Genomic DNA, 21,987 nt, shown 5'->3' with positions numbered 1-21,987 from the left:
TATAACCAGGCAGCTCCACCGACCAGTTATATCAGTGCCACCACGTGAAGGCCCCATATATAATGATGAGTCTCTCTCTCTCTCTCTCTCTTTCTCTCTCTTCGCTTTAAGCTCGACTGATGACCAAGTTGAGAGAGAGAGAGAGAGAGAGTGAGAGTCTTACAAATTTAGCCAAAAGAAACTGAGGAATGCGTTAAGAGAGAGAGAGAGAGAGAGAGAGAGAGAGAGAGAGAGCAGTCATGAGGCTTCCAAGGTTACATATTACGTAAAAGGCTGATGATGGTGGTGATGATGGTGATGATGATGATGATGATGATGGTGGTGGTGGTGATGATGATGATGGTGGTGATGATGATGATGGTGGTGGTGATGATGATGATTGTTATGCCAGGTGTTTTTAGGCTGCTTCCCGCACTAGAAACGCCTCGGATGCGGCTGGGTCCTTTCTAGACTGGAGCTTAAATATCAAGAGAGAGGCAGGGCACAAAACCTCAGGGCGACAACCTTACACGTATATTGACAAAACCGATGCTTAGGAACGGGTACATATCACGAAACAGTAGTCTAGACAATTACAGGACGTACTGACATCATGGGTGCAGTATCGCTGCAGTTTGGACAATAGTTCTGGATCCAAGTGAACAGCACACTGTACAGTACTGGTGATGGTGGGCAGGGAGATTTATTCACTGTCACACTAGGGGAACTTCACACTGACACTGGGGTGCGTGGCCTGTGTTAGGCCCTGCTACACTGACGAACTTTTCTTGGGCCTTGATGCAGATCTTGCACATTCACTGAGTCACCATATTCACTACTCGGCCTTTCCTCACTTCACTGTTCTCACTGGTGGTCTACCTCAAGTCAATATATCACTGGCAGATCTTTTACTTAATTTCCCCTTTTACATATTAACACATTGTCCTGTCTATAGGTCACTGTTGCACTCACTGTCGGGATCTGGGTAGGGCGGCGGTGAGGGCAGAGGGCGGCGGGGAAGCTCACAGCCCGATTCCTGAAGGAGGCTGAGCCTCGCCAGGTGCCTCTGCATCCCGCGGCCACGGGACCACTCGTAGGGGCGTCCTCTCTTGTCCGGGGCTGTTTTCGGCGAAAGGGCCCCTCACTGTCGGGACTGGGAACTGGAGTGCGGCCCTCGGGACTTGGGCCGAAGAGGTTCTGGAAGCACTCACTTAGGCGCCTGGTGGAGGACGAGTGTCTCCTGCGTCTGGGTCGGTAGAGATCCCGCCCGGGGGTCCTGGGGGCTGCCTCGGGGTCCTATCGGCTGCAGTCTCCTGTCAAGAGCTGGCTGTGGTGTTGGCCTCTGTTGGAGTCTGTCAGGTAGGGCCCCTCCAGAGCCGCCTGTACTGAGAGGAGCCCTGGGGATAGTACAGGGCCTCGCCAGTAGTCCTCGGGGCTGGGACCTTCCTCCTGAAGGTTGCCTCGTTCACGGTGAACAGCAGGGTCGTCTGCACCCCTGCCGGTCGGCAGGTCTGATGACAGATCGCCCTCTCGTAATGGAGTCACAGGGGGCAAGGGGCTTTGGCGCTCCTCCCCAGCGCTGCTACCGGCCGTCGCTGGGTTCCCATGGGCAACGGAACGAGGGCAGCTACCGGCCGTCACTTCGTCGTCGGAGCGGCTGCTGGCCATCGCCTGGGCCCGACTCCCTGACGGAGGCACAGGTAAAGTGTGGCTCCCAGCCGTCACTTGCCTGTCGGCGCAGTTACCGGCCATCGCCAAGGCTCCGTATGGAGGACGATGTGCCGATGAGGAGTGGCTACAGGCCGTCTCCTGCTGACGGGCGTGGCTACCAGCTGTTGCCTGTGTTGTGTCCTCTGAGGCAACTACAGGAGGAGAGAGGACATACTCTTCTCTCCCCAGCATGGCTACTGGCCGTCGCTGGTTCCTGTAGGGGGGAATTGCAGCACCTGACGGGGGAGTGGCTACCAGCCATCTCCTGCCATGTGGCCCAGCTACGGGCCATGGCCTTTTGGGGGCGCAGCTACAGGCCATCGCCTAAGGCTGGCTACAGGCCGTGGCTCTTAATGGGGAGTGGCTTCTGGCCATCTCCTGAAGGCCTTCTGAGCGGCTACCGACTGTCTCCTGAAGGTCTGAGCGGCTACTGGCCATCTCACAAAGGGCACGGCTGCTGGCCATCGCTGGGGTGCTGCTTGGAGCTAAGGAAGTAGCTCCACCCCGATCCTGTCGAGGGTCAGCTTGCCTGCAAGGTAGTCTCTGCTTCCTGCTATGGTGGCGGCGGGCGCGTTCCAGGTCATAGGGGCGCTCGGCCCGGGCGGACTTACGTCCCTGTCGCCTGGAGTCGGGCCGCGCTCCGTCTGCCCCTCCGTAGGCTCTCCTGGAGGTGTTGTGATGCCCTCGGTGACTATTCCCGGCATTTTAGTGATGATGATGATGATGGTGGTGATGATGATGATGATGATGATGATGATGGCGGTGGTGGTATAACAATAATGATAACAAAACCAATAATAATAATAATAATAGTAATAATAATAATAATGCAATCAGATAAAGTGTTTGATTAGTGTTATCATTTCAGTCCATTTAATCTCTCTCTCTCTCTCTCTCTCTCTCTCTCTCTCTCTCTCTCTCTCTCTCTCTCTCTCTCCAGCAATAACAATTTTAAAGTTAATCCAGAAAGTCCTTTCTATTTTTTCCTCTCTTCACTCTAACTTGGCCTAAAATTGCCTTCCCTAGACGCGATGCTAGTCACGAAGAAGTGCTATGGAAAGAATTGCAAGGGAAAAAAGTACTATGGAAAGAATGTAGAGTTTGAAAGAAAATGAAAGAATATAGAAAACTGATTAACGGCTCAAAGAAAACGGGTGTTCAGAAGCGTTTGAATTTCCTTGCGTTTATGGCTCAGTCTGCTGGTGTGGGTGTGACAGGGGGCGTAGGAAATGACTAAATGACGCAGGATTAATAGCACTAAGGGAGCCGCCCCCCCTAAACGCGAGAAGGCACCCCGGGGGAGTGGAAATAGTGTTATATATGCACCAGACTGATATCATAAGTGCTTAACTGACAAGAATTCTTACATAAGTCTCTCTCTCTCTCTCTCTCTCTCTCTCTCTCTCTCGTTATGACCAAGTGTAGTCAGATTGGATGATTTATTTGACTAGTAACCAAGGAGACTCAGTGCTACCTCAAGGCTCAGAAATATTCCCAGTGGCCATGTGGAGAGGATGGAGAATGAGAGACTAACTAGGAGAGGGGAGAGAGAGGGTGAGACCGAGGATGAGATGCAGGGATGGAGTGGAGAGGATGGAGAGTGAGAGACTGACGAGGAGAGTGTATGTGAGTGAAGTGGAGGGGGTGAGAGGGAGGGGGAGGCCAAGGATGAGATGAAGGGATGGAGTGGAGAGGTATATGAGAGACTGACGAGGAGAGTGTATGTGAATGAGGTGGAGGGGGGAGAGGGAGGGGGAGGCCAAGGATGAGATGGAGGGATGGAGTGGAGAGGTATATGAGAGACTGACGAGGAGAGTGTATGTGAGTGAGGTGGAGGGGGGTAGAGGGAGGGGGAGGCCAAGGATGAGATGGAGGGATGGGGTGGAGAGGTATATGAGAGAGGGGGGTGTGAGCTGGGAGCAGGGCAGTGAAATGGCGGGGGACGGAGTGACATGGAGGCGATTTGTTTGTGGCCACCCCTTACAGGATTAATGCGTCTGGCAATAGATAGATAGATGGATAGATAGACGTTAGATAAAAAAACTGACTAGTAACCAAGGAGACTGGTTAGGTTAAGTACATGTGCACTTTGTCTCGTGTAGCCTTCACTGTGACGTCACTCTTATGCCACCATCACGTGACCCGAGCAGTGAGAAAGGGCTCTCTCTCTCTCTCTCTCTCTCTCTCTCTCTCTCTCTCTCTCTCTCTCTCTCTCTCTCTCTCTCATACGCTTTCAGTTTTCCGTCTGTTGCCAAGACTCTCTCTCTCTCTCTCTCTCTCTCTGCCGTCTGTTGCCAAGACTCTCTCTCTCTCTCTCTCTCTCTCTGCCGTCTGTTGCCAAGACTCTCTCTCTCTCTCTCTCTCTCTCTCTCTCTCTCTCTCTCTCTCTCTCTCTCTCTCTCTCTCTCACGCTTTCTCTTTGCCGTCTGTTGCCAAGACTCTCTCTCTCTCTCTCTCTCTCCCTCTCTCTCTCTCTCTCTCTCTCTCTCTCTCTCTCATACGCTTTCTCTTTGCCGTCTGTTGCCAAGACTCTCTCTCTCTCTCTCTCTCTGACATGTCCTAACCACGCAATACTACGGCTCTTCATCCCCTGCATTGCACTTCTTCGTGACTAGTACTGATGGAGAGATGGCAGCTTTACCTCGTGTTAACTCCCTCAAGGTGAAATAAACAAAATAAATCGCTTAAGGGAATGTGTTAGGGAATTTAGCCCACTTGGATACGTGCCAAATAATGTTGAAGAGACGAGGATTACCATAGCACTTCTTCGTGACTAGCATCATATTTGAGAGAGAGAGAGAGAGAGAGAGAGAGAGAGAGAGAGAGAGAGAGAGAGAGAGAGAGAGAGAGAGAGAGAGAGAGAGAGAGAGAGACGCATAGTTAAAAATGAACAAAGCATGAGAGAGAGAGAGAGAGAGAGAGAGAGAGAGAGAGAGAGAGAGAGAGAGAGAGAGAGAGAGAGAGAGAGAGAGAGAGAGAGGTTGCGTGAATTCCGTTCGAATTTCGTAAACAAAGAAACTAAGGTGGGTAGCAAGGTTAGGCTAATTTTGTTCTCTCTCTCTCTCTCTCTCTCTCTCTCTCTCTCTCTCTCTCTCTCTCTCTCTCTCTCTCTCTCTCCTATAAGTGGTAGATGGTGGCGAGAATCATCCACTCACTTGATGTAGTGCTGCCTACTTCTTCCTTAGCCTTTATCATTCTTATTCTGTGTCTGTCCTCCTCTCTTCCTATTTCTCACCATCATCCACTCACTTGATGTAGTGCTGCCTACTTCTTCCTTCACCTTTATCATTCTTTTTCTGTGTCTGTCCTCCTCTCTTCCTATTTCTCACCATCATCCACTCACTTGATGTAGTGCTGCCTACTTCTTCCTTAGCCTTTATCATTCTTTTTCTGTCTGTCCTCCTCTCTTCCTATTTCTCACCATCATCCACTCACTTGATGTAGTGCTGCCTACTTCTTCCTTCACCTTTATCATTCTTTTTCTGTGCCTGTCCTCCTCTCTTCCTATTTCTCCCATCTTTCCTATCACTTTTTATTACTCTTCTTTCCACTTCAGGTGACTCTACACTGAGTGACAAGCCTAATGGTTTCCTGTAAGCCAAGAAACCATTTACAACGCTGGGTGGTAACCATATAACCAAATAACAGGGTGATGTGTAGCTTACTATGGTGCCTCTGTTGACTGGGCGGAAAGATGCAATTGCGGAGTCTATCCAGGAACCAAACCTACACACTCTTCCCCGCGCTTCGCTGTGGTAAGGCGCTGTCTGCCGGAAAGCAGTTGCTTGCCTGTGATTGACGGGTCTGCTCGGCCTGTCAGTGGAGTTGACCACCACCACCATCACCACCACCACCATCACTACCACCACCATCACTACCACCACCACCACCATTACCACCATCACCACCACGACCGCCACCACCACCACTACCACCACCACAACCACCACCACACACCACCACCACCACCACCACCACCACTGTCAATAGAGGTAGCCGAGGGTGTAATTGTATGGGGAAAGATATCTGATTGTGTCGACTATGGGAGGTGCACAGGAGATAGGGAATAATGATGAGATGTGTAGGAGATGTGTAGGAGATGTGTAGGTGTGTAGGAGATGTGTAGGAGATGTGTAGATGTGTAGGAGATGTGTAGGAGATGTGTAGATGTGTAGGAGATGTGTAGATGTGTAGGAGATGTGTAGATGTGTAGGAGATGTGTAGGAGATGTGTAGATGTGTAGGAGATGTGTAGATGTGTAGGAGATGTGTAGGAGATGTGTAGGAGATGTGTAGGAGATGTGTAGATGTGTAGGAGATGTGTAGGAGATGTGTAGATGTGTAGGAGATGTGTAGGAGATGTGTAGGAGATGTGTAGATGTGTAGGAGATGTGTAGGTGTGTAGGAGATGTGTAGGAGATGTGTAGATGTGTAGGAGACGTGTAGATGTGTAGGAGATGTGTAGGTGTGTAGGAGATGTGTAGATGTGTAGGAGATGTGTAGATGTGTAGGAGATGTGTAGGAGATGTGTAGATGTGTAGGAGATGTGTAGATGTGTAGGAGATGTGTAGGTGTGTAGGAGATGTGTAGATGTGTAGGAGACGTGTAGATGTGTAGGAGATGTGTAGGTGTGTAGGAGATGTGTAGATGTGTAGGAGATGTGTAGATGTGTAGGAGATGTGTAGGAGATGTGTAGATGTGTAGGAGATGTGTAGATGTGTAGGAGATGTGTAGATGTGTAGGAGATGTGTAGATGTGTAGGAGATGTGTAGATGTGTAGATGTGTAGGAGATGTGTAGATGTGTAGGAGATGTGTAGATGTGTAGATGTGTAGGTGTGTAGGAGATGTGTAGATGTGTAGGAGATGTGTAGATGTGTAGATGTGTAGGAGATGTGTAGATTTGTAGATGTGTAGGAGATGTGTAGATGTGTAGATGTGTAGGAGATGTGTAGATGTGTAGGAGATGTGTAGATGTGTAGATGTGTAGGAGATGTGTAGATGTGTAGGAGATGTGTAGGTGTGTAGGAGATGTGTAGATGTGTAGGAGATGTGTAGATGTGTAGGAGATGTGTAGATGTGTAGGAGATGTGTAGATGTGTAGGAGATGTGTAGGTGTGTAGGAGATGTGTAGGAGATGTGTAGATGTGTAGGAGATGTGTAGATGTGTAGGAGATGTGTAGATGTGTAGGAGATGTGTAGATGTGTAGGAGATGTGTAGGTGTGTAGGAGATGTGTAGATGTGTAGGAGATGTGTAGGTGTGTAGGAGATGTGTAGATGTGTAGGAGATGTGTAGATGTGTATGAGCTGTGTAGATGTGTAGGAGATGTGTAGATGTGTAGGAGATGTGTAGATGTGTAGGAGATGTGTAGGAGATGTGTAGATGTGTAGGAGATGTGTAGATGTGTAGGAGATGTGTAGATGTGTAGGAGATGTGTAGATGTGTAGGAGATGTGTAGGAGATGTGAAGGAGATGTGTAGATGTGTAGGAGATGTGTAGGAGATGTGTAGATGTGTAGGAGATGTGTAGGAGATGTGGATAGTTAGCAGCAGTTTGTGTTAAGTCCTGTCCTCCTACTTTCCTCTCACTCTCCTGCTTGTATCGCTCTCTCCTTGTCAGTCTCTTATACCCTCCTGGCCTCCTACTCTCCTCTCAATCTCTTACTGCTTATAGTTCTCCGGGAAACTCTCTCCTTCGCGTCTCCGGTGCTCCCTCTGGCTTCCGGCGAACGTGTGTATGTGTACGTGTGTGGCTGAATCGGTAAAGAGGTGGCCTGCAGCCCTGATGGACCCAGGTTCGAATCCCGGCTGGGGCAGGGAACAGTTTAAGGATCTGAATTTCACAAAACACAGGCTTTACTGATCTACCAGATGACCCGCCGACATGTAAAAATACCCCCGCTAATACCAATACACCAGTCCTGTATGAGACAGCCCTAGCATGTATTCAATATGGATGGTGGGTGTTAGCGCCCAAGTGGTGACATGTAAAAATACCCCCGCTAATACCAATACACCAGTCCTGTATGAGACAGCCCTAGCATGTATTCAATATGGATGGTGGGTGTTAGCGCCCAAGTGGTGACATGTAAAAATACCCCCGCTAATACCAATACACCAGTCCTGTATCAGATAGCCCTAGCATGTATTCAGTATGGACGGTGGGTGTTAGCGCCCAAGTGGTGACATGTAAAAATACCCCCGCTAATACCAATACACCAGTCCTGTATGAGACAGCCCTAGCATGTATTCAATATGGATGGTGGGTGTTAGCGCCGAAGTGGTGACATGTGGAGGTGTAGGAGGACTACTGGGTCCCAAGGAGGACTACTGGGACTTGGGAATAGGCACTGAAGCCTTTGCCCAGAGTCGAACACGTAAAAAAAAAAGTGTGTGCGTGTGTGTGGTTATGTGTGTGTGTGTGTATGTACAGTATGTGTGTGTGTGTGTGTGTGTGTGTATGTGTATGTATGTGTGAGTGTGTGTGTGTGTGTGTATGTGTGTGTATACCCTGGACAACTTCAGCCATTACTACATGTTATACATATGGCTACCTATGGCTATAAAGTTACATACCATAGCTACATAGAGTATTGTGTTATAACGTGTCAATACTACCATCACTACTACTACTACTACTACTACTACTACTACCAACAACAACAACAACAACAACAACAACAACACGTAGTTACAGTGGAATGAGTCGCTTATGAAACTACATCACGTGAGATAAGATACTGTTATCTGATAGTACTGGGCAAATAATTCATCATCATCATCATCATCATCATCATCATCATCATCATCATCATCATCATCATCATCACAATCATCACCATCATCATCATCACCATCATCATCATCATCACCATCATCATCATCATCATCATCACCATCACCATCACCATCATCATCATCATCATCACCATCATCATCACCATCATCACCACCACCATCATCATCACCATCGTCATCATCGCCATCATCATCATCATCATCATCACCATCATTATCATCATCATCATCATCGCCATCATCATCAATACTATCATCATCATCATCATCATCATCACCATCACCATCACCATCACCATCATCATCATCATCATCATCACCATCACCATCACCATCATCATCATCATCATCATCACCATCACCATCATCACCATCACCATCACCTTCATCATCACCATCATCATCACCATCATCACCATCATCTTCACCATCATCATCATCATCATCATCATCATCATCACCATCATCATCATCATAAATCCTACTCGTTCATAAACCTTTGTGTAGTGGTAGTAGTAATAGTAGTAGTAGTAGTAGTAGTGGATGATGTGAGGATATGGTGGCACCTTGTAACATTTCTATCTATCTATCCATCTATCCATAGCCAGAAGCCCTAATCCCGTAAGGGGTGACCACAAACAAATCGCCTCCATGTCGCCCTGTCCCCCGCCATTTCACTGCCATGCTCCCAGCTCACACACCCCTCTCTCATATACCTCTCCACTCCATCCCTCCATCTCATCCTTGGCCTCCCCCTCCCTCTCCCCTCCTCCACCTCACATACACTCTCCTCGTCAGTCTCTAACTCTCCATCCTCTCCACATGGCCAAACCACCTCAGTGTGTTTCTCCTAACGCTTCGTATTACTAAAGAACTCGAAGACCAATATATGTGATAAGGTAAAGACATGGGTAGAAGAAATTCATACACTATCCAGCCAAGTAAAAACAGAACCCCATGCAGCATACAGTGCATTTACCTATGGTGTAAAGCACAAGTGGACCTTCGTGATGAGGACCATACCAGACATCGAGTTGCTGCTACAACCACTGGAGGATGCAATCAGGGATTCATTCCTGCCATCTCTAACCAATGGCCACATCCCCACACCAGAAGAGAGGGACCTTCTAGCACTACCACCCAGGATGGGAGGCCTTGGCATTATAAATCCAGTAGCCGTGGCAAGCTATGAACACAGAAATTCACTCAGGCTCACCGAATCCTTGTCACAGAAGATCTGCGCCCAGGTTGAGACGAGTGAAATCGACCACGAAAGGCAGAAAGACATAAAGACACAGATAAGCAAGGAGCGTGAAGCAAGACAAAAGACCAACTGCAGCACATAATCGAACATCTAACACCAGACCACAGCACCAGCTGCAGCACATAATCGAACATCTAACACCAGACCAGTGCAGAAGAGTTGAAATTGCACAGGAGGTTGGGGCATCGAACTGGCTCACAACCCTGCCTCTCAAGGCAAAAGGCTTCCACTTCAACAAACAAGAATTTATTGACGCCATAGCCTTGAGATATGGGTGGCCAATAGAGAACCTACCTCAACACTGTGCCTGTGGCACTGCCTTTGATGCAAACCATGCAATGGTATGCAAGAAGGGAGGCTTTGTTTGCATCCGACACGATGAAGTACGCGACCTCACTGCCAAAATGCTGCAGGAAATATGCCATGATGTCACGACTGAGCCAGCTCTGCTACCCCTGGATGGCGAGCACTTCACCCACAGAACAGCAAACACATCAAATGATGCATGAGTGGATGTCAGTGCTCGAGGTTTCTGGACACGTGGGCAGAGGGCGTTCTTCGACATCAGGATATTCGATCCCATGGCAGCATGTCATCGTGAACTGTTTCTCGAAGCTGCACACAAGATGAATGAACAAGAAAAAAACAGAAACTATAAGTAAAGGATCCAACATGTGGAGCACGGTCGATTCACTGCCCTTGTGTTGACAACATCAGGTGGGATGGGTCCAGAGGCAGTGAGATTCTACTCCAGACTGGCAGAGGTTCTTTACGAGAAGAAACGTCAACCGCAGAGTTGTGTGATGGCCTGGATGAGATGTACACTGTCACTCCCTCAGTAGTAGTAGCAGTAGTAGTAGTAGTCAACCGCAGAGTTCTGTTATGGCCTGGATGAGATGTCGACTGTCATTCTCCCTCGTGAGGTCTGCTCTGCTATGTCTCAGGGGCACAAGATCATCAGCCCTCAGGCCTGTCTCTCTGGCGGGTATGGATTACGAAGCTACAGTGGTCGAGAGTTGCATAGACCAGCGACTCCAATAATTTAATGTCTTTATTTATACTGTAATATCAATAAATAAAAAATAAAATAATACTAGTAATAGTAGATGGTTGGGAACTACTATCACTACAACTACCGCCACCACTACTACTACTGCTATTACTACTACTACCACTACTACTACTACTACTACCACTACTACTACTACCACTACTACTACTACCACTACTACTACTACCACTACTACTACTACTACTACTACTACTATCATCACTACTAATACTACCAATACTACTACTACCGTTACTATTATTATTTTATTTTTGACGAGGGTAAAAGAATCCTTGTTGCTTTTAATATATCAAAAAATAATTTCCTACATCTTTCCACCTCTCAAGATCTTCACTATCTCCCTTAACATTCGACAACAAGCAACTTAGTCCTTCATCATCACTTAATAACCTTAGGAAACTCATAGGACAAAAATTGATGGATGGATGGATGGATGGATGGATGGATGGATGGATGGATGGTTGGTTAGATGGATGGATAGATAGTTGGTTGGATGGATGGATAGATAGTTGGATAGCTGGATAGATGGATGGTTGGATGGTTGGATGGATGGATGGTTGGTTGGATGGATGGATAGATAGTTGGATAGATGGAGGGATGGATGGTTGGATGGATGGATAAACTTATTGCCTAATTATTATGCAAAGAAGCGTCAGCAATAGTGGTTCTATTTTTCAGTCTGTAAAAGTTACCCCTAAAAAGTAAAGGTTTTCTATGATTCTCCACTAATACAAAGAAAATGGAAATTATGGGTAAACTATGAAAAACGGAGAGAGAGAGAGAATTTCTATCCATCAATCAATCTATCTATCTATCTATCCGTCTGTGTGTGTAAGCGTATCTTGCAAGCTGTCACAAAGGGTTGCATACCTTAGTGTTGATCAAGAGGCAGGGGAGCTAGGACTCAGGGATTGGCTCTTCTGAGGGATTCTTTCATGTAGTGGTCATACCTATTCTTGCATGCATTAACTGGGCTGCTCACTACATGTTCAGGTAGGCTATTCCATTTGGTAACAGTTCTTGCATCTAAAAAATTGTTGTGCATGGTCTGGCTGCTTTGAGACCGTGGCCTCTCGTGTCCGTCTGTGGTCTACCCGGTGCTAGGCGGAAGAACTGGTCCGGGTTAGTGCTGTCAAAACCTTTCAGGGTCTTATCAACTTCAATCAACTGGTCAACTCTGGAACTGTCTCCCTCTGTCTGTATTTCCTACTTCCTATGATCTCCAGTCTTTCAACGCAGTGTGTCCAGGCATCTCGAAATGAACGGATCTAGAATTTGGCTCTCTTTTGTATTTTTTTTCATGGAAGGAATAGTTTGCGGGCTCCTGGCCTTTGGTTCCTTCTTCCTTGCATAAAAAAAAAAAATCAGATTTTCTCTTGTCATTCTTTCTTCCAAGGTTATGAGTCCCAGCCTGAGAATTCCTGTCTCATATGGCAAGTCTCTGAGCTCTGGTACCATCTTCGTAGCCCGCCCCTGGATCTTCTCTACCTTGTCAATGTCTCCTTCGGTCAGTGTAGATCATACTTGTACTGCACTCGATCACTGGCCTCACTAAACCCCTATACACCGCCAAGAACATGTCTGGGTCCATGTAACTTATTGTACTTCTTGTCATGTTCAGCAGTGAGTTGGCCTTTGCAGCAGTTTTAGTGACGTGTACAGTTGGTTTTAGACTGGATGTGATTATTACACCAGGGGCCTTCTACTGTTCGGTGGTGGATAGGTCGGTGTGCCCTACTGAATATTCAAAGCCAGGGTTGTGTCTGCCGATGTGCATAACTTTACATTTGCTCTCGTTGAATTCCAGTAGCCACCCATGACGCCATTCCTGTAGTCTGTTTGGGTCTTTCTGGAGTGTATCAATGTCTTCAAGGGATTTAATATTTCTGTAGAGTTTAGCATCATCGGCAAATAGTTTTCCTCTTCAGGTTGTGTTGCCAGAGATCATTTATGGAGATCAGGAACAACACCGGACCCAGAACGCTTCCTTGGGGAACTCCACTCCACACCAGTCTCCAGTCAGAAGGGGCACCATTAACACTGACTCGTTGTTTCCTTCCTGTTAGAAAATATTCAGTCCATTTCTCAATCTTTCCGGTTATTTCCACCATTCTGACCCTCTCCAATAATCGCTTGTGGGGGACAGTGTCAAAGGCTTTCTTGCAGTCGAAGTAGCTGACGTCCACGCTGTCTCCCTGATCCACAGCATCTCCAGTTCCTCTAGGAATTCCAGAAGTTGGGTCAGACACGATTTATTAGTCCTAAATCCATGCTGGTCCTTGCTCAGAAGATTGTGGTTGTCTAGCTGCTGCACTACTATTCTCCTTATCGATGTTTCCATGAGTTTACAAAGAACAGAGGCTAGGCTGACAGGACGGTAGTTTAGTGGGCTGGATCTTTTCCTACTTTCGAAGATGGGGTGATGTTGTCTGCCCTCCAGTCTTGTGGCACTGACGCTGTTATTAATGACTCTTGGGAAAAACTCCATAGTGGTGGCGGCAGACTGTGGCTGCATTCCCCCAGAACCTCTAGGTGGACTCCATTGGATCCATAAGCAGATGATCATTGCAGTCCATTCATCAGTTATTTCACTTCCTGGACTATAAAGCTGTGGTTGTCTAGTGCCTGCCTTGATATGGGTTGTTTTCATCATTCACTGGGTCGTCGGTTTCTTGAGCGATCACCCGCTGAAGTTCAGCGTTCAGAAGCTGCTGCCTTCAGCGTTGGTTTGACTCAGGGCACCATCAGCCATTTCCAGCTGGGTGGGCTCCTCTTTGATGGTGGGTCTGCTTTGCCAGTACACATAGAAAGCTCTGGAATTGTCCTTAGTTTCTACTGCCAACCTTTGCCCAAATTTGTATTTTGCGACTCTCACGGCCTCAGTGCAAATATTCCTTTTCCTCCAGTGGATGTGGTACCTACGTCTAGTTTTCCCTTTCCTGTGGTCTTCCCAAGCATTGTCTTTTTCCTCACCTTTGCTCAACACGTGTCTGGTCAGCCACGTTGGCTTGGGTTGAGCTCTGTTTCCAAAGACGTTTTGTCTGGGGACGCAGCGGGAAATTACTTCATTGTACACCTAGATAGGAAGAATTCTCACATCTCCTCAGTCGTTTTTATCATGAAAGCTGACTCCCAGTCCGTATATTGAAAAATCTTATTCATTTCCTCCTAATTTCCTCTAAAACAGATAATTATAGTATATTTGGTCCCTGCATTATATTGCACATTAAGACTCCCTTCAGTCTTATAATTCAACACTATAACTGAGTGGTCACTGGACCCTGTCGGTGATCCATAATGTATAGCATCAATTTCCAGTTCCTCCTTAGTCAGTATGAGGCCAGGGAGTGGCGGGTCATCACTCCCACCAGTGTGTGTAAATTGATCCACATGTTGGTGTAGGGAAGCATCGTGACAGCTAACGATGCTGCCACGGCTTTGATGATGTTTTGGAGACTTGCTTAATTGTTGTCTGGGAACACTTAAAATAGGAAAATTTTCTTTTAAAAACTCGGCCGGATTGCCAACGTGACACTGATGTTTCGTGCTAAGGTGAGGTTAGAGGTGGGCGGGTGTCATGCTCCTGTTTGCCAGCCTCCGCCCACAAAAGCACAAAGCAGGATCAGAATTCACAGAAGTACATCCATAGTACAAAATCTTCCTTGCATTGGCGATATTTAGGTGGGTCTGTTTTCGTGGTCTTCACAGCTGCTTGATTTCCTACACTTGCACTGCTGCTGTGGCTGCTGCGGCTGTCACGTATTAACATCTATCCACATTTCTTGCTGTTAAAGAGATAACTGTCTGTCAGGTTACATGTCAAGCTGAAAAAGACATGTTCACGCTTTCACTCCTAAGACGAAGCTGAGCAAGAATGAGTCGAGCGAGTTCAACACTACTGCCAGGCGCGTCTGTCTCGCTTCCTCTCCCTCCCCCATACCCTCATCTCCCCCCAATTTCTTTCTCGTTCATTGTTGGCCGGGATGGAAAGATTCGGCAAGCATGTTGGTCAGTTCCGTATGTTTGCCTGTCTGTCTGTCTGTCTGTGTTCCCTACAGGTCATATTCTACTCCAATCGTTGTAAAAAAAAATATAATCTATCTATCTATCTATTGCCAGACGCCTCAATCCCGTTTGGGGTGGCCACAAACAAATCGCCTCCAAGTCGCCGTGTCCCCCGCCATTTCACTGCCCTGCTCCCAACTCACACCCCCCTCTCTCATATACCTCTCCACCGCATCCCTCCATCTCATCCTCGGCCTCCCCCTCCCTCTTCCCCCCTCCACCTCACTCACATACACTCTCTTCGTCAGTCTTTCACCCTCCATCCTCTCCACATGGCCAAACCACCTCAGTGTGTTCCTCATAACGCTTCCTATCACAAATTGAAGAAAAACGTGTGGCGCTGCTGGCAATGCAATTTTAAGCTTCCTAAACCCATCCTTCGCAGTGAAATGTGAAAAAGTTTGCCTTATGACTGCACACACGCCGATGAAAACTAAGCAGCGTCGGAGCCATCTGGCACGAGCACTGGCATGGTAGCTTCATTTTAATTCTTACTCTGTTCTCTTGCCATTCACTAGAGTTGCAAACCGTGTAAGTGTTGCGGTTATTGTGTTATTCTATATTCTTAAATAGACACACGCACACACACAGATGCTCAGTAAAGTTGCTGATCCAAGGCGTCACATGACCTCTGTGTGACGCTAAAAACAGCAATAAATGAATGTGGTAAATAATCCTCTTAACATAATACGAATTGTCGGTCCACCTGAGGCCACCATCAGGTACTACAACTGTCCTAAATAGTCAGCAGACACGATAAAAGGAGAAAACCAGGACTTTATTGATGTTATATAACTAAATGAACGTAACAACAACGCTCCAACCCGTATAAAAGCCCAAAAACAAATGCCAAAAACCCCTCAGGCAAGACCGAAAGTAACCCACTCAAACCCCCGCCTGAAACACCACTTGTCTGTTCGAACACTAAACCCAACCCCCTAAACTGAAGCCAACAAACCCATTATATATATAGGCTCGAACCAAGACTCCGTTAAGTACTGTTAGCTACATTAGTGCCACGTTGAGTACACCGCTTCCCGTCCGATCAGCGAAGTTAAGCAACGTTGGGTCTGGTTAGTACTTGGATGGGTGACCGCCTGGGAACACCAGATGCTGTTGGCATCCCTACGTGTCAAGTGGGGTTGGTGGAGGATTAGTGCCCCTCCCTGTAAAACAATTTACGCTGAGCCCTTGGCCACCCCGTTTGGGATACGTGGCGTCTGGCAATAAATGAATGAACTGTACGTCTCTATTAGTAATTCTTCTCCTAGTAAAGCATTACCTGAATTACTGAGTTTAGTTACCACCTGAAAATCATTGTATGAGGGAGGCGGTGGCTGAATCGGTAGAGGGGTGGCCTGCAGTCCTAATGGGCCCAGGTTCGAATCCCGGCTGGGGCAGGGAACAGTTTAAGGATTTGAATTTCATAAAGCAGACTTTTCTGATCTACCAGAAGACCCGCCGACATGTCGTAAAAATACCCCCGCTAATACCAATACACCAGTCCTGTATGAGACAGCCCTAGCATGTATTCAATATGGACGGTGGGTGTTAGCGCCCAAGTGGTGATATGTAAAAATACCCCCGCTAATACCAATACACCAGTCCTGTATGAGACAGCCCTAGCATGTATTCAATATGGACGGTGGGTGTTAGCGCCGAAGTGGTGACATGTGGAGGTGTAGGAGGACTACTGGGCCTTGGGATAGGTCGCTGCCCCCGAGAGAAGCCTTTGCCCAGAGTCGGACACGTAAAGAGAGAGAGAGAGAGAGGGAGGGAGGGAGAGAGAGAGAGAGAGAGAGAGAGGATGGTGGTGGGTGAATGAATGCTCTCTAATGACTGAATATGCCATCTGATGTAAATATTGTCCTGTCCTGAGATGAAAGGATGGAGTGGAGAGGATGGAGAGTGAGAGACTGACGAGGAGAGTGTATGTGAGTGAGGTGGAGGGAGGAGGAGAGGGAGGAGGAGGAGGAGGAGGAGGAGGCCAAGGATGAGATGGAGGGATGGAGTGGAGTGGCACCAAAACCATATGTTCACATTTTCTTACACTGAATGAACATCTAGTACAATGAAAGACACAGCCATTTTCCCAGTTCCGTCCAAAGATAAAGTACACCTGGCGAAATACAGTGAAAACCCGTATCTCTAGTAGTCAAATGGTGGGTGACAGAGCGACTTGGAGGCGTTTTGTCTGCGGCCACCCTTTGCGAGATTAGGGCGTCGGGCTATAGATAGATAGATAGATAGTTTGAGAAGATGGTTGTGTCTTTTACTGTACAGTCGAGGAAAGATTCGCCTTACACACCTGCCTGCCATTTCGGATCTTCATGCGTGAGGCAGACCACTAGTGAAGCAGTAGGCAGACACTCAGATGCCTTGCACCACCGTGGGGGAGGCAGAGGGTAAGGCAGGAGGAAGGCTGGGGCAGAGGGTAAGGCAGGAGGAAGGCTGGGGCAGAGGGTAAGGCAGGAGGAAGGCAGGCTGGGGAAGAGGCTAAGGCAGGAGGAAGGAAGGCTGGGGGAGAGGCTAAGGCAGGAGGAAGGAAGGCTGGGGGAAAGGATAAGGCAGGAGGAAGGCTGGGGCAGAGGGTAAGGCAGGAGGAAGGCTGGGGGAAAGGATAAGGCAGGAGGAAGGCTGGGGCAGAGGGTAAGGCAGGAGGCAGGCTGGGGGCGCTGATAGTTCCTACCCCTCTTCCATCCCCATCCTTCTCACCCAGTTACCAGATAGATGAATATTGCCTACTGCTTCCCTACCACTCGTCTCTATCTATCTATCTATCTATCTATCTATCTATCTATCCATCTATCTATCTATCTATCTATCTCACATATACTATTTCGAAGTGGTGGGGCAGTGTACAACGCGGAAGTCTCCTCAGATGTACATCCAATATACCCAGCCTTATAACTAGGACACGTGGATTTGTAAACAACGTCTGAATGTAGAGGAGTAGGCGCTCTGTTTTTGTCTGTCCATCCATTGCCAGACGCCTTTATCCCATACGGGGTGGCCACAAACAAATCGCCTCCACGTCGCCCTGTCCCCCTTCATTTCACCGCCCAGCTCCCAACTCACACCCCCCTCTCTCATATACCTCTCCACCCCATCTCTCCATCTCATCCTTGGCCTCCCCCTTCCTCTCCCCCTCTCCACCTCACACACATACACTCTCCTCGTCAGTCTCTCACTCGCCATTCTCTCCACAGGGCCATGTTTAGTACTTGACATTATTCCTTAAAATCAAGTGTTTGGTGTCAGAATGGCCTCGTGTCTTGGAGCTGTTTTTTTTCAATGTTTTTTTTGTACATTAGGGAGTGTTTTTAAGTTGAATAATTGTACTTAGATCAATTTATTTAGGAAGATATGTAGATGATTTATTTCTAATGCTCAGGAATTAAGAGGGGGAGGCCAAGGATGAGATGGAGGGATGGAGTGGAGAGGTATATGAGGGAGGGGGAGGCTAAGGATGAGATGGAGGGATGGAGTGGAGAGGTATATGAGAGGTGGGTACGTGAACTGGGAGCAGGGCAGTGAAATGGTGGGAGACAGGGCGACGTGGAGGTGATTTGTTTGTGGCCACCCCGTATAAGGGATTAAGGCGTTTGGCAATAGATAGACAGATAGATTCTGATGCTCACTCTCATCTTAAATGTCAGGACCAACTGCCTAGCCCAGGGTTCCTACGCTCCTCATGGGGCAACGTAGGATTGGATGATGGATGGATGGATGGATTCTGTCGTAGCAAAATCTAATTACTGTTTATCCTGTGTGTGTACGTGTGTGTGTGTGTGTGTGTGTGTGTGTGTGTGTGTGTGTGTGTGTGTTGCCCCGTGATGGTGTGTGTGTGTGTGTGTGTGTGTGTGTGTGTGTGTCTGTGTGTACGTGTGTGTTGCCAACTGATGGTCAGGGTGAGTTGTCGTCCAGAAAGGATCCGGTCCTAATCTCTGGCCCCGACCCAGGTGGGCTGGAGATTGTGGTTTCCGAGTGTATGTATGTATGTATGTATGTATGTATGTATGCATGAATGTATGTATGAATGTATGTATGTATGTTTATGTGCATATGTATATATAAATGTATGTCTATATGTAAGTAGGCTACCTATGTATGTATGTATGCATGTATGAATGCATGTATGTATATACGAGGCGGAGGCTCAATCGGTAGAGAGGTGGCCTGCAGTCCTACCGGACCCAGGTTCAAATCCCCGCTGGGGCAGGGAACAGTTTAAGGATTTGAATTTCATTAAAGCAGAATTTCCTGATCTACCAGAAGACCCGCCGACATGTCGTAAAAAATACCCCCGCTAATACCAATACACCAGTCCTGTATGAGACAGCCCTAGCATGTATTCAGTATGGACGGTGGGTGTTAGCGCCCAAGTGGTGACATGTAAAAATACCCCCGCTAATACCAATACAACAGTCCTGTATGAGACAGCCCTAGCATGTATTCAGTATGGACGGTGGGTGTTAGCGCCCAAGTGGTGACATGTAAAAATACCCCCGCTAATACCAATACAACAGTCCTGTATGAGACAGCCCTAGCATGTATTCAGTATGGACGGTGGGTGTTAGCGCCCAAGTGGTGACATGTAAAAATACCCCCGCTAATACCAGTACACCAGTCCTGTATGAGACAGCCCTAGCATGTATTCAGTATGGACGGTGGGTGTTAGCGCCCAAGTGGTGACATGTAGAGGTGTGCGGTACGTAGGACTACTGGGCCTTGAAAGCAGGCTGTGAAGCCTATGCCCAGAGTCGGACACATAAAAAAATAATGTATGTATGTATGTACAGGCTATAAAAAAAGTTTGGGCACCATTACGACACGATACATTATGATACACGACACGAAGCATTCTGAATCACCTCCTGTGTTGCTGGTGTGTTACTTCGTCCGCTAATGATGACATCCAGTGGCAGAGGGAGAGAGGTACAGGGGTGTCAACCACACCACGTATTCCCGCCGTCTGTAACAGTGATCGTTGCCAAAGGTATCACAGCAGGGGGTGCCGAAAAAATTTTTAGAGGGTGTACATGCATACATACAGACGCATAACCAGGTTTTCTCTCCCTAAAGGGGTAGCCTGGGCAGGACGACACCCTCCCAATTTACTCAACCACACACACACATTTACTTGTATCTTAGCCCCAAGGGGAAAGGGACAGATCCTCACCACACCACACCTCACAAGGGTCAACTGCACAGTGCAATACAGCGCCATCCACAACACAGCCCAACAGCAGAGCTGGTTTACCCCTGCCACATCATAATAGACCCATCCCTTTACCCGCACCTGACCTGACTAGCTGATCAGACCAAATACGGGAGAATATCCCCTCAGGGCTGCGTCATCATTTATTCATTCACAATTTCTCTCCATTTATTTCTGTCACGCACAGCCACTCTTCCTTGCTCAACAGACATCCCTCTCGCATCCAGTGCTCTCTTCACACTGTCCATATGTATGCAAAAATTATAAAAGAAACCAAAGAAGAATTATGTCAGCCACTTTTAACGTTATTTAATGACTCTTTAAGTTCAGGAGAAGTTCCAGAGGCGTGGAAGACCGCAAACGTAGTGCCCATCTTTAAAAAGGGTGATAAATCAGCTGCGTCGAATTATCGTCCGATAAGTCTAACGTCAATAGTAGGAAAAATGTTAGAGTCAATTTTGGCAAATAAGATTAGAGAACACTTAGAAAGATTTAATCTTATAAACGAAAGTCAGCACGGATTCAGGCAAGGACGATCCTGCCTCACAAATTTGTTGTCATTCTACTCGGAGGTCTATGAGGCAGTAGATAGCGATAAAGCTTACGATGTTATTTATCTGGACTTTAGTAAAGCTTTTGATAGGGTCCCACACGAAAGGTTAGTTAGAAAGGTTCGAGCACACGGTATAGACGGCGATATCTTAAAATGGATAGAATCCTGGCTGAAAGGACGAAAGCAGAGAGTATTAATAAATGGAACTAAGTCGGACTGGGGATTAGTAACTAGCGGTGTACCACAGGGTTCAGTACTTGGTCCCTTATTATTTATCATATATATAAATGATCTAGACTTAGGAGTCAATAGCAGCATCAGCAAATTTGCCGACGATACAAAAATAGGGCGTATCATTAACTCGACTGACGATTGCCATTACTTACAAAAAGACCTCGATACATTGTCCAAATGGTCTAAAACATGGAGAGACAGACTGACAAATGAGGAAGTGAAGGAGCGTTGTGGTGTGGATGTGGATGTGATAGGAAGCGTTAGAAGAAACACACTGAGGTGGTTTGGCCATGTGGAGAGGATGGAGAGTGAGAGACTGACGAGGAGAGTGTATGTGAGTGGAGTTACATGGAGAGACAGACTGACAAATGAGGAAGTGAAGGAGCGTTGTGGTGTGGATGTGGATGTGATAGGAAGCGTTAGGAGAAACACACTGAGGTGGTTTGGCCATGTGGAGAGGATGGAGAGTGAGAGACTGACGAGGAGAGTGTATGTGAGTGGAGTTACATGGAGAGACAGACTGACAAATGAGGAAGTGAAGGAGCGTTGTGGTGTGGATGTGGATGTGATAGGAAGCGTTAGGAGAAACACACTGAGGTGGTCTGGCCATGTGGAAAGGATGGAGAGTGAGAGACTGACGAGGAGAGTGTATGTGAGTGGAGTTACATGGAGAGACAGACTGACAAATGAGGAAGTGAAGGAGCGTTGTGGTGTGGATGTGGATGTGATAGGAAGCGTTAGGAGAAACACGCTGAGGTGGTTTGGCCATGTGGAGAGGATGGAGAGTGAGAGACTGACGAGGAGAGTGTATGTGAGTGAGGTGGAGGGGGGAGAGGGAGGGAAGGACCGGGGATGAATGGAGGGATGGAGTGGAGAGGTATATGAGAGAGGGGGGTGTGAGTTGGGAGCAGGGCAGTGAAATGGCGGGGGACGGGGCGACGCGACGTGGAGGCGATTTGTTTGTGACCACCCCTTACGGGATTGAGGCGTCTGGCAATAGATAGATAGATAGACTACAGAATGGATATAAATTCGTTAGAAAATGTACAGAGAAGGATGGCAAAAATGATACAAGGTGTTCGGAACAGACTTA

At 47.5% G+C, this 21,987-nt stretch overlaps 1 pseudogene; it reads left to right on the top strand.

The window, feature by feature from the left end:
- Positions 1-15,889: 15,889 nt before the first annotated feature.
- Positions 15,890-16,008, top strand: LOC145396422 (5S ribosomal RNA; annotated as a pseudogene).
- The last annotated feature ends 5,979 nt before the right edge of the window (positions 16,009-21,987 follow it).

Source organism: Coenobita brevimanus, chromosome 37 (genome assembly GCF_032717465.1).
Source record: "Coenobita brevimanus isolate Jiangsu-jjx chromosome 37, ASM3271746v2, whole genome shotgun sequence".
Classification (NCBI taxonomy): domain Eukaryota; kingdom Metazoa; phylum Arthropoda; class Malacostraca; order Decapoda; family Coenobitidae; genus Coenobita; species Coenobita brevimanus.
Note: the sequence above shows the minus strand (reverse complement) of the source record. Positions and strands in the feature narration are given on the sequence as shown.